We start from the raw sequence: 16,485 nt of genomic DNA on the forward strand, positions 1-16,485 counted from the left end.
CCCATGAAAGGGGCAGCAAATGTACTTGCAAATGGTTACTCGAGGCTAAATAAATAAATAAATAAATAAAATAAACACTTAAGCAGCTTCCTCTGAGAGAGGCTCTCTCTCCCTAGAACTGTGAACGTGTCCTGAAGGCCAAGCACACAGAACTAGAGTGGCCATTGGCCTCAGGAATCAAGCAAACCTCTAGAACAGCTGTCCTCATGCCTGCATGGGCCAGTCCCGAGCCTGGAGGGAGGCTGTCCTCATGCCTGAATGGGCCAGTCCTGAGCCTTGAAAGTGAGTGTCCTTGCGCCTGCACGCGTCAGTCCTCAGCTGGAAAGTGGCTGTCGTCAAGCCTGCACGGGCCAGTCTAGAGCCCGTGGAGAAGCTGTCCTTGTGCCTGCACTGGCCAGTTCTGATCTTTCTCACTTTGCAGTTCTGCTTGAGGTAGCAATGCAATCATCCAAGCTTTCTGAATGAGGAGGGACGCTGAGGAGCCCCTTCTTTTGGGTTCAGAGTGCTATTTGGTCCAGTGTTTTAGTGATTTTCAGTTCTTATTAGGCTTTAGGGTATTTTTAGCATTTTACTGTTTCTATTTTTTTGTTTTCTTGAGTTTTTTTTTCTTTTTTTTAATTTAAGAATTATATTTTTGGGGCTTAAGAGTTTTAGTGTTAGCAGGCAGTGGTAACCTTGCCTTTAATCCTACACTTGGGAGGCAGAGGTAGATAGATTTAAGAGTTCAAGGTTATCATGGTCTACAGAGGATGCTCCAGGACAGCCAGGGTTACACAGAGAAACCCCGTCTCAAAAACTCAAAAAAAAAAAAAATAAAAGAAGAAGAAGAAAGAAAGAAAGAAAGAAAGAAAGAAAGAAAGAAAGAAAGAAAGAAAGAAAGAAAGAAAGAAAGAGAGAGAGAGAGAGAGAGAGAGAAAGAAAGAAAGAAAGAAAGAAAGAAAGAAAGAAAGAAAGAAAGAAAGAAAGAAAAGAAAAAAAAAGGTTTAGTGATATTTTTGGCTTCTTGTGTGTTTTTTTAAGATTTTTAGGAATTTTTTTAGTGTTTGTAGGGTTTTTAGAAGAGTGTTTTAGAGTGTTTATTTGTCTTTTTTTTCAGGCTTCTAGTGTATTTTTAGTATTTTTTTTCTGTTTCTTTAAATGATTTTAGTGTGTTTTAGGGTTTTGAGGTTTTATTTATCCTTCAGGTTTTTTTTTTTTATTTTTTGTTTATTGTTTTTTTGTTTTTTTGTTTTTTTTTTTGCATTTTAGTGGTTTTCTTAGGTTATTTTGCTGTTCTTGTTCTTGAATACTTATTTAAAATTTGAGTGTTTTTAATTTTGGTGTTTCATAGTTTTAGTGTTGCCAAGCAATGCCTTTAAACCCAGCAATTGGGAGGAAAAGGTAGGGGATTTTTGAGTTCAAGGCCAGTCTGGTCTACAGAGGGAGCTCCAGGACAGCCAGGGATACACAGAGAAAAACGGTCTCCAAAAAACTCAAAAAAAAAAAAAAAAAAAAAAAAAAGAAAGAAAGAAAGAAAGAAAGAAAGAAAAGAAAAGAAATATAAAGAAATTAAGAAATAAAATAAGCCTTCGGGTCCACTCCAGCATTGGGGTGCATTGCCAGGGGAGTCTGCTGACACCTGCAAGGACGCACACAGGATACCCCAGGGATCCTAAGATCTCTGGTGTGTGGAACACAGCGTCTGCACCAATCCATTCACGCAGGACCTGAGATTGCATTAACTAGGGAGGCAGATACCCAGCCTAAACAGGGGCAAAGTCCCTTCCAGTCCACCCTAGCACTGGGGTTCCTTTCACGTGGAGTTTCCGGACACCCCCAAGTTCCTCACGGGACCCTCCAAGGGATCTTAAGACCTCTGGTGAGTGGAACACAACCTCTGCCAGGCAGGTTCGAACAACTGATATCTGGCCACCTTCTGTGCAAGAAGAGAGCTTGCCTGCAGAAAGTACTCTGACCACTGAAGCTAAGGATAGAGCTAGTCTGCTGATAGAGGCTAACAGAGTCACCTGAGGAACAAGCTGCTATCACAGACAACTATAACAACTAGCTTCAGAGATTACCAGATGGCGAAAGGCAAACATAAGAATCCTACTAACAGAAATCAATTCCACTAACCATCATCAGAAAGTAGCACTCCCAATCACCTAGTCCTGGGCACCCCAAAACATCCAAAAAGCAAGACCCAGACTTAAAAGCATAACTCATGGTGATGGTAGAGGACATCAAGAAGGACTTTAATAACTCATTAAAGAAATACAGGAGAACACAGCTAAACAGGTAGAAGACCTTAAAGAGGAAACAGAAAAATTCCTAAAAGAATTGCAGGGAAACATTACCAAACAGGTGATGGAATTGAATAAAGCCATGCAAGACATAAAAAGGGAAGTAGACACAATAAAGAAAATCCAAAGTGAGGCAACGCTGGAGATAGAAACCCTAGGAAAGAAATCTGGAACTATAGATGCAAGCATCAGCAACAGAATGCAAGAGATTGAAGAGAGAATTTCAGATGAAGAAGATTCCATAGAGAATATCGGCACAACAATCAAAGAAAATACAGGTCGATACCACTGTCTTCTACGAGAGATAATTTCGACCCGGAGCTCCTCTATTATGGCTCCACCATGTGGTCGACACCTCTGTCTCCTGTGGGAGATATGTGTCGGCCCGGAGCTCCGTCATTAAATTACCTCATGCTTTTACATTAAGATGGTTGTCTGTTCGTGATTCTTGGATGCACACCGAACAGGAATTGAGTGGGGGTTTCCCCACTAGGTTCTTTCATTTGGAGGTTCCACGGAGATCTGCATGACCCAGGAAACCCGAAAGACCCCTTGGAGCTGCATGCAGCTACAGGGTCGGACTGAGAACTTCAGCAACAGTGGCATGCACTGGCCGAGACAAGGCGCTACATGGGAAACTGTGGCCCAGGAACACCGATATGGAGGATTCCCCGGGATGCCTGCCCCATCATCACCACACATTTCACCACCTGTGGGACCTGCAAGAAAAGAAAGAGGGGCGAGGCCTGCGGGGAGTCCCCCAGCGCTGACCTCTCCTGGCTTCCTAGGGCCAACTAGAGTCACCTCTTCTGCCGCCTTCCCCTACATCCCCGAGTTGGCCTGGTGCAGCCATCTGTGAGAGCTGCCTTCCCTTCCCTGCCTCACATGTTTTCTCTTCTAGGGTGGTCTCACCCTATGCTGCTAACCTCGAGGGAGACATCTGCCCACTTAAAACTTCTGTCCCAGGTAAAGAGCACCTACAAGTCTAATCTCCAGGCTCTGACAAATGCATATAGAGGTCTAGAAAAATGTGAGCTTAGACTGTAAGAAAAAGCAAAGCTTCGGCAGACTGAGAAAAAATAGATAATACTAAAAATAGAGATAAAAGAGATTAGAGAGTTCCGAGATGAGAGAGATACCCCAAATGAAAAATATTTAGAGTAAAACCAGTAAGTAAGAGGCAGAAAAGGCATATTACAAACGGAGAGAGAGAGAGAGAGAGAGAGAGAGAGAGAGAGAGAGAGAGAGAGAGAGAGAGAGAGAGAGAGAGAGAGAGAGAGAGAAAGAGAGAGGCGAGAGGCAAAAAAAGAGAAGATAAGAGGGATCTTAAACAAGAGAGAAATTTGACTAGAATCTTGGCCACAGTGATAAGAGAAAAAGAAAAAGACAAGATCTAGACAAGAAATCTGGGCAACAGAAGACCGAACCTCAGCTAAAAAGGCTCAGCTGTGTCAGATTAAAGTTACTTATTTAAAATACACCTTTCTTGATGGGAAGCAGTGGCTAAATAAAGCCAAAAAAACAAAAATCAAAAAACAAAAAAAGTCTATAACTACACCAAGGCAAGTAAGAAAATTCTTGGGCACCACTGGTTTCTGCAGGCTCGGGATACCTGGGTTGGCTACCTTAGCTGCCCGTTGTACCCCCTAACCAAGGAAGGTGAAGTGTCTGTGTAGACCCCAGATCACCAGAAAGCCTTTAGTGAAATAAAAAAGGCCCTAATGATGGCCAGCCTTTGCCTGACCTAACCAAGCCTTTCACTCTTTATGTAAAAGAGAGATCACGGGTCACCAAAAGAATCCTTACTCAGACTTTAGGACTTTGAAAAAGGCCAGTGGCTTACCTATCCAAGAAGTTAGACCCTGTTGCCAGCAGGTGGTTTTCTTGCCTACAAGCTACTGCTGCAATAGCTCTACTTATCAAAGATGCTGATAAGCTCACTTTGGGACAGCAAATAACTGTAGTGGCACCCCACACACTTAAAAGCATTATCCAAAACCCTCCTGACTGATAGATGACTACCAACGCTCCTGTGACACATTATCAGAGCTTTTTGTTAACTGAACTAGTGAACTTCGCTCCACCTGCTGTCCTCAATCTCTACCCTACTGCCCAAGACTTCACATATTCATCCCTGCGCTGACATTCTGATAGAAAAAACTGGTACTCAAAATGATCTGAAGGATCAGATCATTCTTGGTCTGAGAGTTCAAGCTGGTACACGAATGGCCTTACAGTTAAAAGACTGAGATGGCCAATGTGATAGCCAAAAAGATCCTAAAAGAAATCTTCCCGAGGTAATGGACCTGCCTTCCTTGCCCAGGTAAATCAAGGACTGGCCAAGATATTAGAGATTAGTTAAAAGTTACATTGTGCATACAGGCTCCAAATCTCAGGACAGGTAAAAAAAAAAAAAAAAAAAAAAGAAAGAAAGAAAGAAAATACAAAACGCAAAAGGATCCTAACTCAAAACATCCAGGAAATCCAGGACACAATGAGAAGACCAAACCTACAGATAATAGGAGTTGATGAAAATAAATATTTTCAACTTAAAGGGCCAGCAAATATTTTCAACAAAATTATAAAAGAAAACTTCCCAAACCTAAAAAATGACATGCCCATGAACATACAAGAAGCCTACAGAACTCCAAATAGACTGGACCGGAAAAGAAATTACTCCCGACATAATAATCAGAATAACAAATGCACTAAATAAAGATAGAATATTAAAAGCAATAAGGGAAAAAGGTCAAGTAACATATAAAGGCAGGCCTATTAGAATTACAACATTCTTCTCATCAGAGACTATGAAAGCCAGAAGATCCTGGACAGATGTCATGCAGACCCTAAGAGGAAACAAATGCCAGCCCAGGACACTATACCTAGCAAAACTCTCAATTACTGTAGATGGAAAAACCAAAGTATTCTATGATAAAACCTATTTCACAAAATATCTTTCAATGAATCCAGCGCTTCAAAGTATAATAAAGGGAAAACACCAATATAAGAACGGAAACTAATACCAACAAAAGCAAGAAAGTAATCCTTCAACGAACGTAAAAGAAGACAGCTGCAGGAACAGAATCTTAACTTTAAACAACAAAAATAACAGGAAGCAACAATTAATTTTATGTAATTTCTCTTAACATCAATGTACTCAATTCCCCAATAAAAACACATAGACTAATATACTGGCTGCCCCAACAGAATCCAACATATTGCTACTTATAGGAAACACAATTCACGGATAAAGGCAGACACTACCTCAGAATGAAAGGCTGGAAAACAATTTTCCAAGCAAATGGTCTGAAGAAAAAGCTTGAGTAGCCATTCTAATATCGAATAAAATCGACTTCCAACCCAAAGTTATCAAAAAAGACAAGGACGGAAACTTCATACTCATCAAAGGTAAACTCCTCCAAGAGAAACACTCAATTCTGATTATCTATGCTCCAAATGCAAGGACAGCCGCATTCATTAAAGATGCTTTAGTAAAGCTCAAAGCACACATTGCACCTCACACAATAATAGTGGGAGACTTCAACACACCACTTTCATCAATGGACAGATCGTGAAAACAGAAACTAAACAGAGACACAGTGAAACTAAGAGAAGTTATGAAACAAATGGACCTAACAGATATCTACAGAACATTTTATCCTAAAACAAAAGGATATACCTTCTTCTCAGCACCTCATGGGACCTTCTCCAAAACTGACCATATAATTGGTCACAAACAGGCCTCAACAGATATAAAAATATTGAAATTGTCCCATGCATCTTATCAGATCAACATGGACTAAGGCTGATCTTCAATAACAACATAAATAATAGAAAGCCAACATTCACGAGGAAACTGAACAACACTCTTCTCAATGATACCTTGGTCAAGGAATAATAAAGAAAGAAATTAAAGACTTTTTAGTGTTTAATGAAAATGAAGCCACAACATACCCAAACCTATGGGACACAAAGAAAGCATTTCTAAGAGGGAAACTCATAGCTCTGAGTGCCTCCAAAAAAAAAAAAAAAAAAAAAAAAAAAAAAAAAAAAAAAAAAAAAAAAAAAAAAACCTAGAGAGAGCACACACTAGCAGCATGACAAAACATCTAAAGGCTCTAGAACAAAAGGAAGCAAATTCACCCAAGAGGATTAGACAGCTGGAAATAATCAAACTCAGGGGCAAAATCAACCAACTGGAAACAAGAAGAACTATTAAAAGAATTAACCAAACGAAGAGTTGGTCCTTTGAGAAAATCAACAAGATTGATAAACCCTTAGCCAGACTCACTATAGGGCACAGGGACAGCATCCTAATTAACAAAATCAGAAATGCAAAGGAAGATAATCAAAATATCCTGAAGAAATCCAAACACTATCAGATCCTTCTACAAAAGTCTACACTAAAAAAAACGGGAAAACCTTAACGAAATGGACAAATTTCTTTTATTTTTATTTATTTATTTATTTATTTATTTATTTATTTATTTATTTATTTATTTATTTATTTATTTATTTATTTTGTTTTTCGAGACAGGGTTTCTCTGTATAGTCCTGGCTGTCCTGGAACTCACTTTGTAGACCAGGCTGGCCTTGAACTCAGAAATCGGCCTGCCTCTGCCTCCCAAGTGCTGGGATCAAAGGCGTGCGCCACCATGCCCGGCTGAAATGGACAAATTTCTAGACAGATACCATATCAAGTTAAGGATCTAAACAGTCCCATATCCCCTAAAGAAATAGTATCAGTCATTAATAGTCACCCAGCCAAAAAAAGCCCAGGAGCAGATGGGTATAGTGCAGAGTTCTATCACACCTGCAAAGATCTAATTTCACTTCTGCACAAACTGTTCCACAAAATAGAAGTAGAAGGTATGCTACCCAACTCATTCAATGAAGCCACAATTACTCTGATTCCTAAACCACAAAAAGATTGAACAAAGATAGAGAACTTCAGACCAATTTCCCTTATGAATATCGATGCACAAATACTCAATAAAATTCTCGCTGAACGAATCCACGAACACATTAAAGCAATCATCCATACTGACCAAGGAGGTTTTATTCCATGGATGCAGGGATGGTTTAATATACGGAAATCCATAAATGTAATCTGGTATATAAACAAACTCAAAGACAAAAACGACATGATCATCTCGTTAGATGCGGAGAAAGCATTTGACAAAATCTAACACCCATTTATGATAAAAAATCTGGGAAAGATCATTAATTCAAGGCCCATACCTAAACATGATAAAAGCAATCTACAGCAAACCCGAAGCCAACATCAAAGTAAATGGTGAGAAGCTTTAAGCAATCCCACTAAAATCATGGACTTAACAAGGCTGTCTACTCTCTCCCTACCTATTCAACATTGTACTTGAAGTCCTAGCCAGAGTAATTAGACAACAAAAGGAGATCAAGGGGATACAAATTGGAAAAGATGAAGTCAAAATATCAATTTTTGCGGATGATATGATAGTATATATAAGTGAGCCTAAAAATTCCACCAGAGAACCCCTAAACCTGATAAACAGCTTCGGTGAAGTAGTTGGATATAAAATTAACTCAAACAAGTCAATGGCCTTTCTCTACACAAAGGATAAACAGGCTGAGAGAGAAATTAGGGAAAAAACACCCTTCTCAATATTCACAAATAATATAAAATACCTTGGCGTGACTCTAACTAAGGAAGTGAAAGATCTCTATAATAAGAACTTCAAGTCTCTGAAGAAAGAAATTAAAGAAGATATCAGAAGATGGAAAAATCTCCCATGCTCATGGATTGGCAGGATCAACATTGTAAAGATGGCTATCTTGCCAAAAGCAATCTACAGATTCAATGCAATCCCCATCAAAATGCCATCTCAATTCTTCAACGAATTACAAAGAGCAATCTGCAAATTCATCTGGAATAACAAAAAACCTAGGATAGCAAAAACTCTTCTTAAGGATAAAAGAACCTCTGGTTGGATCACCATTCCTGACCTAATGCTGTACTACAGAGAAATTGTGATAATAACTGCATGGTACTGGTATAGTGACATACAAGTAGAATAATGGAACAGAATTGAAGACCCAGAAATGAACCCACACACCTATGGTCATTTGATCTTCGACAAGAGAGCTAAAACCATGCAGTGAAAGAAAGACAACATTTTCAACAAATGGTGCTGGCACAACTGGTGGTTATCATGTAGAAGAATGTGAATATATCCATTCTTATCTCCTTGTACTAAGGTCAAATCTAAGTGGATCAAGGAACTCCACATAAAACCAGAGACAGTGAAACTTATAGAGGAGAAAGTGGGTAAAAGCCTCGAAGATATGGGCACAGGGGAAAAATTCCTGAATAGAACAGCAATGGCTTGTGCTGTAAAATTGAGAATTGACAAAAGGGACCTCATGAAACTGCAAAGCTTCTGCAATGCAAAAGACACTGTCAATAAGACAAAAAGTCCACCAACAAATTGAGAAAGAATCTATACCTATCATAAATCAGATAAGGGACTAATATCCAATATATATAAAGAACTCAAGAAGGTGGACTCCAGAAAATCAAATAACCCCATTAAAAAATGGGGCTCAGAGCTAAACAAATAATTCTCACCTGAGGAATACTGAATGTCAGAGAAGCACCTTGTCTTAGTCAGGGTTTCTATTCCTGCACAAGCATCATGACCAAGAAGCCAGTTGGGGGAGGAAAGGGTTTATTCGGCTTACACTTCCATGATGCTCTTCATCACCAAAGGAAATCAGGACAGGTTCTCAAGCAGGTCAGGAAGCAGGAGCTGAGCAGAGGCCATGGAGGGATGTTCTTTTACTGGCTTGCTTTCCCTGGCTTGCTCAGCCTGCTCTCTTATAGAACCAAGACTACCAGCACAGAGATGACACCACCCACAAGGGGCCTCCCCCCTTGATCACTAATTGAGAAAATGCCTTACAGTTGTATCTCATGGAAGCATTTCCCAACTGAAGCTCCTTTCTCTGTGATAACTCGAGCTGTGTGAAGCTGACACAAAACTAGCCAGTACACACCTGAAAAAATGTTCAACATCCTTAATCATCAGAGAAACGCAAATCAAAACAACCCTTAGATTCCATCTCAAACGAGTCAGAATGGCTAAGATCAAAAATTCAGGTGACAGCAGATGCGGGCGAGGATGTGGAGAAAGAGGAACACTCCTTCATTGTTGGTGGGATTGCAAGCTTTACAACCACTCTGGAAATCTGTCTGGCGGTTTCTCAGAAAATTGACCATAGTATTACCGGAGGATCCTGCAATACCTCCTGGGCATACATCCAGAAGATGTGCAAACCAGTAAGAAGGACAGATGCTCCATTATGTTCATAGCAGCCTTATTTAAAATAGCCAGAAGCTGGAATGAAAACAGATGCCCCTCAAAACAGGAATAGATACAGAAAATGTGATATATTTACACAATGGAGTACTACTCAGCTATTAAAACGAATGAATTTATGAAATTCCTAGGAAAATGGTTGAACCTGGAGGGCATCATCCTGAGTGAGGTAACATAATCACAAATGAACTCAAATGATATGGACTCACTGATAAGTGGATATTAGCCCAGAAACTTAGCATACCCAAGATACAAGAGACAATTTGTAAAATACATGAAACTGAAGAATGAAGATCAAAGTGTAGACACTTTGCCCCTTCATAGAATTGGGAGCAAAACCCCCATGGAAGGAGTTACAGAGATAAATTTGGATCTGAGACAAAAGATTGGACCATCTAGAGACTGCCATATCCAGGGATCCATCTCATAATTAGCCTTCAGACGATGACACCATTGCATACACTTGCAAGATTTTGCTGAAAGTCCCTGATATAGCTGTAACTTGTGAGACTATGCCGGGGCCTAGCAAACACAGAAGTGGATGTTCACAGTTAGCTATTGGAAGGAGCACAGGGCCCCCAATAGAGAAGCTAGAGAAAGTACCCAAGGAGCTAATCAGATCTGCAACCCTGTAGGTGCAACAACATTATGAACTAACCAGTACCCCGGAGTTCTTGAGTCTAGCTGCATATGTATCAAAAGATGTCCTAGTTGTCCATCACTGGAAAGAGAGGAACATTGGACACACAAACGTTATATGCCAAAGTACAGGGGCCAAAAAAAAAAAAAAAATGGGAATGTGTGGGTAGGGAAATGGGGGAGAGGAGGTAGGGTATAGAGGACTTTTGGGATAGCATTGGAAATGTAATTGAGGAAAATATGTATTAAAATATATTAAAAAGGAGAATAAACAAGAATTATGCTGAATAAAGAAAAAAAAATGAAAAAAGGGAATGTCCAAAAGCCTCTAAGGAAGATGAAGAGCCTAGAGTTCCTGGTGAAGATAAAGAAATTCCCAGAGACTTCTGATTAGATGACAAAGACTCTGAGACCACCACAGTGATTTGGGTAGACCCCAAAGGTCCTGGAGTGGAAGGCAAAGTTCCCACAGTCTGATTTGGAGACATGGGCTTTCCTATATAGCTTCCAGCTATGGGATTCCCAAGAGCATCTTGTCATTCCAAGGCCACCTCAAACTTGAATTTAAAGCCATAATACTTTAGTGCCATTCTCTGTGACCAAGATTGCCAGGCAAGCACAACTGCAACCTCACAGTGGGACCTCACATCTTTCTGGGTGGAGGAGAGTGGGCAGAAAATAGAAATCTAAAACTAACCTGCATGTAATCTTCCTAGAGTTTGTTGTCAGAACAGCTGTTTTCTTATCTCTATTTATGGATATCTACAGACCAATACAACAATGAGGGATACTTAGAGTTCATACAACAACTCACCCTGTTGTAAGGGCATGTTGATCTTGTATTCCTTCCAATAGTATATACAATATTTGGAAACTGGCAAGAAGAGATGGAATCAAATGATGCACTGCCATTCTGTTCTCCCTCTACCCAAGGTAAACTAGATTTTCCTCTTCTGCACAGTGTGGTGACTGGATCCTGCTATTTGTTTATACATGGCCAGGGACATCCATCCATCCTTCCTTCCTTCCTTCCTTCCTTCCTTCCTTCCTTCCTTCCTTCCTTCCTTCCTTCCTCTCTCTCTCTTCTCTCTCCTCTCTCTCTCTCTCTCTCTCTCTCTCTCTCTCTCTCTCTCTCTCTCTCTCTCTCTCTCTCTCTCTCTCTCTCTCTCTCTCTCGAGTTTTGAAGGTTATGTTTTCCTGTGTATCTCTGGCTGTCTTGTATCACTCTGTGGAAACCATGTAGATCCTATGTAAAAAAAACAAAACAAAACAAAACAAACAAACAAAAAAACCCAGAAAACAAAAAACAAAAAAAAAACAAAAAAACAAAAAAACATAACAACAACAACAACAACAACAAAAGCCTTCAAATGGCTCCCAATTGCTGGGATTAAAGGCAGGGGCCAACAATGCCTGGCAAACCAAAACAATAAAACACCAAATATAAAACCCTAATTTTTTTTAGTAAAAAGCAAAAACAACAACAACCACAACAAAAAAACAATCCGTAAGAAATACTGTAAAATGTTAAAAAAATGAATTCAAATGAAGGCTAAATTAAATCCCAAACACAAAAACACGCTAAAATCATTTCAACAAAGAAAAAAAAAAACAATAAAAATACACTGTAAGCCTGAAAACAAAACAATACAAAACAAAACAAAACAAAACAAAAACTCTAAATCACTCTTTAAAAACACTCCAAAACTTCAAAATAATCTAGAAATCTAAAAAGAATATGTAAGAAGTCGAAATATCCCTAAAACATTTATTTACTTATTTATTTATTTTTTATTTATTTATTTATTCATTCATTCATTCATTCATTCATTTATTTAATAAATTCTGTCATTCTATCTGTTTTTCTTTCTTTTTCTCTTTTTCTTTCTTTCTCTCCATGTCTCTTTCTTTCTCCCTCTCTCTCTCTCTCTCTCTCTCTCTCTCTCTCTCTCTGTGTCTGTCTTTTTTGACCTGTCAGTCTATCCGCCTGCCTGCCTTTCTTCTTGCCTTCCTTCTTCCCTTCCTTGCTTCCTTCCTTCATTCCTTCCTCTCCCTCCTTTCTCTCCTCTCTCTCTCTCCTCTCTTGCTCTCTCTGTCTCTCTGTCTCTATATATTCAAGAATCTAAAAATGACTCTAATAGCCCCACCCCCTTTTTTTTTTTTTGAGATTTGGAGACAAGATTTCTTTATGTTTTCCTGGCTATCCTGGTACTCACCCTGCAGATTAGTCTGACCATGAACTCAGAAATCCAAGACCCATGCCTCTAAAGTGCTGGGATAAAAGGTATGGGTCACTACAGACTGGCAACCCTAAATACTTAAACTAAAAAATAAAATCAAAGTTTTTTGAAAAATACTCAAGAACAGACACACACACACACACACACACAATAGAATACCCTAAAATATAACCATAAAGCCAAGAAAAAAAAATCTAAAATATTTAAGACACTAAATATACAGTAAAATTGAAAAAATCCAAAAATCCAAAAATAAAAACTATAAAACACTCGCCCAAACGCCCTAAAAACGCTTTTTAAAAAAAACCCTAATATTCATAAAAAAATTATATAAATGAACCCAAAAATTTCCATACAGTAAATTTCTTACTTACTGTATTTATCTCTTTCTCTCTTTCTTTCTTTCTTTCTTTCTTTCTTTCTTTCTTTCTTTCTTTCTTTCTTTCTTTCTTTCTTTCTTTCTTTCTTTCTTTCTTTCTTTCTTTTTTTTTCTTTCTTTCTTTCTTTCTTTCTTTCTTTCTTTCTTTCTTTCTTTCTTTCTTTCTTTCTCTCTCTCTCTTTCTCTCTCCCTTCCTTTTTTTCTTTCTTTCTTCCTTCCTTTCTTCCTTCCTCCCTCTCTCCCTCCCTCTCTCCATCCCTCTTTCTCACTCTCCCTGCTTCCTCCCTTCCATCCTCCCTTCCATCCTTCCTTCCTTCCTTCCTTCCTTCCTTCCTTCCTTCCTTCCTTCCTTCCTTCCTTCCTCCTTTCTTTCTTTCTTCTTTCTTTCTTTCTTTCTTTCTTTCTTTCTTTCTTTCTTTCTTTCTTTCTTTCTTCCATGGGATTTTGGAGACTACTTTTCACTGTGTATACCCTGGAGGTCCTGGAAATCACTCTGTACACTATGCTGGCCTTCAGTTAAGAAATACACCTGCCTCTGCCTACCAAGACTGAGACTGAAGGCATGGATCACCACTGCCTGGAAACACTAAAACTCTTAGACCCCCAAAATATAACCCTAAAAATTTTAATCATATACTTAAAAAAACACACACAACACACACACAATCAAATAAAACAGTATAACATTAAAAAAAATTAACTAAACCCTAATAAGAACCGAAAATCAAGAAAAAAAATTAAAATTCTTAATAAACAAAGTAATATCATTTTCAGTGACATTCAACAACGTGTGACATGTACAAATAACCTCCACATCCTGGGTAAACAGAGTCCTATTCCTAAAATCCTCCTCCATTTTTCTGTTCAGATTCTCTGCTCACAGCCCATGCTAGCTAAAGCCACTAACCAATGCTAACCTTGCATTCTGTTCATACCCTCTACTCCTTCACATTGAATGAAACACCATCACTTGATGCTGAGAGAACTTGGTAGTTATTGAATATTTTTCCATGGATTGTCACACTGCCTCCTTCTGTCTGCCTACCAAGGGAGTGGGGACAGCCAGATCTCTTGTCACAAGGCTGACATCCAACTGTTTGTGGAGAACTAAAGTAGTTGCTGAGGGAAGCAAAAACTAGCACAGCATAATTTATGACTGGAGAATACAGGCTTGAAGGTAACTTGGGAGGAAATTTGACCATGTCTATTATGTTTAGAGAACTGATAATGCCAACTTGTCCCAACTCTATCATAGAACACGAGCTTTCAAACAGAAGTAAAGAGCAGAAGGGGAAGGAGATTGCCTTACCAATAGTCAGAAAGGTCTGGCTTTGGCCAGGATCATGGAAACTGCTTTGCAGTGGCCCTTGTGCTGGGATCTCAGAGATTTCCTGGACAGGTTCTATTATCTGAAGTTTGGGTAGACTCACAGGTGTTTTGGATTGTGTGACAAACATACTCATCTACATCAGTTCTTCCAGGAATATGTCACACATGTTGATCTGAAGAAAATTTCAGAACCCATCATTCCACTGAAATGCAGCTCCTTTTACCTCACAGGAAGTACATCATTGGCCAGGAGCAATGGGAGGAGCTTTTACCTTTCCAGTAACCACTACAGCCAACACACATAAAGGAGACAGTGGGGTCAAATACATTCCATACTCACAACAGATTTATACCTAAATGGCCACATTTCAATTACTCAAGAGCCGGGGGAGGCATGTGGATCCTAGACAGGTGATGACATGTCTAGACCCTTGAAGATGACATCTTCTATTTTCAACAAATCAGGAAGACAGGAAGAAAGCAAAAGCATTCAGTCATGCTACCTTCAGGAGGCAGAGTCCTTTGGCAGAGTCCTGTCCATTCAGTCAACTGCCCTGAAGCTGAAGCAACTGCAAAGCAGCACCTGTCCCATGCTGAAGTCATGAATCTCAGCTGGCTGCTCTCCCACAGACACTGTCCAGTGTACATCAAGGCCTTCCCTGTACAGAGGCTTTGAGAAGTGGTTCTGAGCACAAAGCACTACTACCTTCCTTCTGAGGCCTTTTGGGTATGCTAATGTGAACTGCTATTGGAATTTAATGGGCCAGTGATGTGTATCACTCATGATGGAAAGCTCTTCCTAAGCTCTCACAAATTCAGACATCTACACCCCTGCCCCCTATATTCATCATGCAGATCAGGAAAACCTAGGAAGAACCAGATACTGTTACATATTTTCCTGTCACTTAGATGTTCTATGAATTCTTAACAGGAGGGAGAGAATCGCATTTGTTGTCCTTAAATACCCTAACCAAAGCTCATAGCTTTGCTGCTGGTTAGTAGTTACAGGGAGGTAAAAGCATCTATCCACTTAAGGATAACACATGATAAACATAAAGAGTATATAGCACAGGAAATTTGATGTTAACTTCTAACTGTCCTACCACAGTGAGTAATCAGAGATATAGGCATGGAACCATTTCATGGAAGACAATTTGAAGTGTCTTCAGGTAAAACAATGTCCAAGCACATTTATACAGAAGCAATAATAGTTTATAATAAACTATGTTCCCATTCCCTCCTTTTATATGTTTTCTAGACTATCTGGCATTGCCTTTTCAAACTGTTCCATAAAGATCCAAGCAATACATATCTCGTCACTACAGTGATAATTGTAGTAACTGATGCTGCTCAAGAAATTCATTTACTGATAATAAATGAGGCATTGCCATTTGGGTGTTGTAGAGTGGGCATGGAGTCAGGAACTGTGGAGACTCTGTGACCTCATTGCTGAATCCAGCAGAAGAGAATGTTTAAAGGGCTCTGTGGAAGGCTAGGGGCTGTGGAATGACACAGAGACAGAATGGCTAATCCCGACCCAGCTGCCTGCCTCCATTTTTGGAGTGAGAACAAACAACCACAACCAATCTTCACCTTGTATCCTGGCCTCTTGTGATCTCTCTTGAGGTCTTCTATCAGGGTGAAAAATCTTTGTCTAATTTCCAGGCTGAACTTCTGGGTCTTGGTGTTTGTATTGGGCAAAATAAACAGGAACTGCTCCAACAGGAGCAGAGTCAGGATCTGCTCCACAGAGTGTGACTGAGGCTTCAGCCACTGGAAACAAAGTCCCCAGAGTTTGCCGAAGGCCCCGTGAGGCCCATCTGCTTCATCATACTGGAACTGCCTGAAGCGCTGGAGGAAGGCTTCACAGGCTTCCATATTTCCAAGGCTGAGTAGAGGATCCCTGTCGGGCAGAGTTAACGGGTGCTTCCATTTTTCCCACTGGACGGCTCTTTCTTGGTCCTGGGGCCTCAGGTCTCAGGTGTTTCCTTGGGCCTTCAACAGGGATGCCACCTGCAGCAGAGAGGAGGCCTCCGTGAGAAAGGAGACACGGGAGTGACAACTAACGTGTAATGGTTCCTGTCCTTTCAGCTTTCAGAACCTGATGCCAGACAAGGTCTCTTCACCAAAACATAAGTGTACACATCCAACTCTGCACAGAGATGTCAAAAGTTATACAAAGCATGCCCACAAACCCTTTTTGCAGACTCCTTGAAACTGTGCGTAATAGTAGGTTAGCCACTGGCCTGTGTAGCTAC

Source organism: Mus caroli, unplaced genomic scaffold, assembly GCF_978045245.1.
Source record: "Mus caroli unplaced genomic scaffold, Mus_caroli_1 scaffold_44, whole genome shotgun sequence".
NCBI classification, from domain to species: domain Eukaryota; kingdom Metazoa; phylum Chordata; class Mammalia; order Rodentia; family Muridae; genus Mus; species Mus caroli.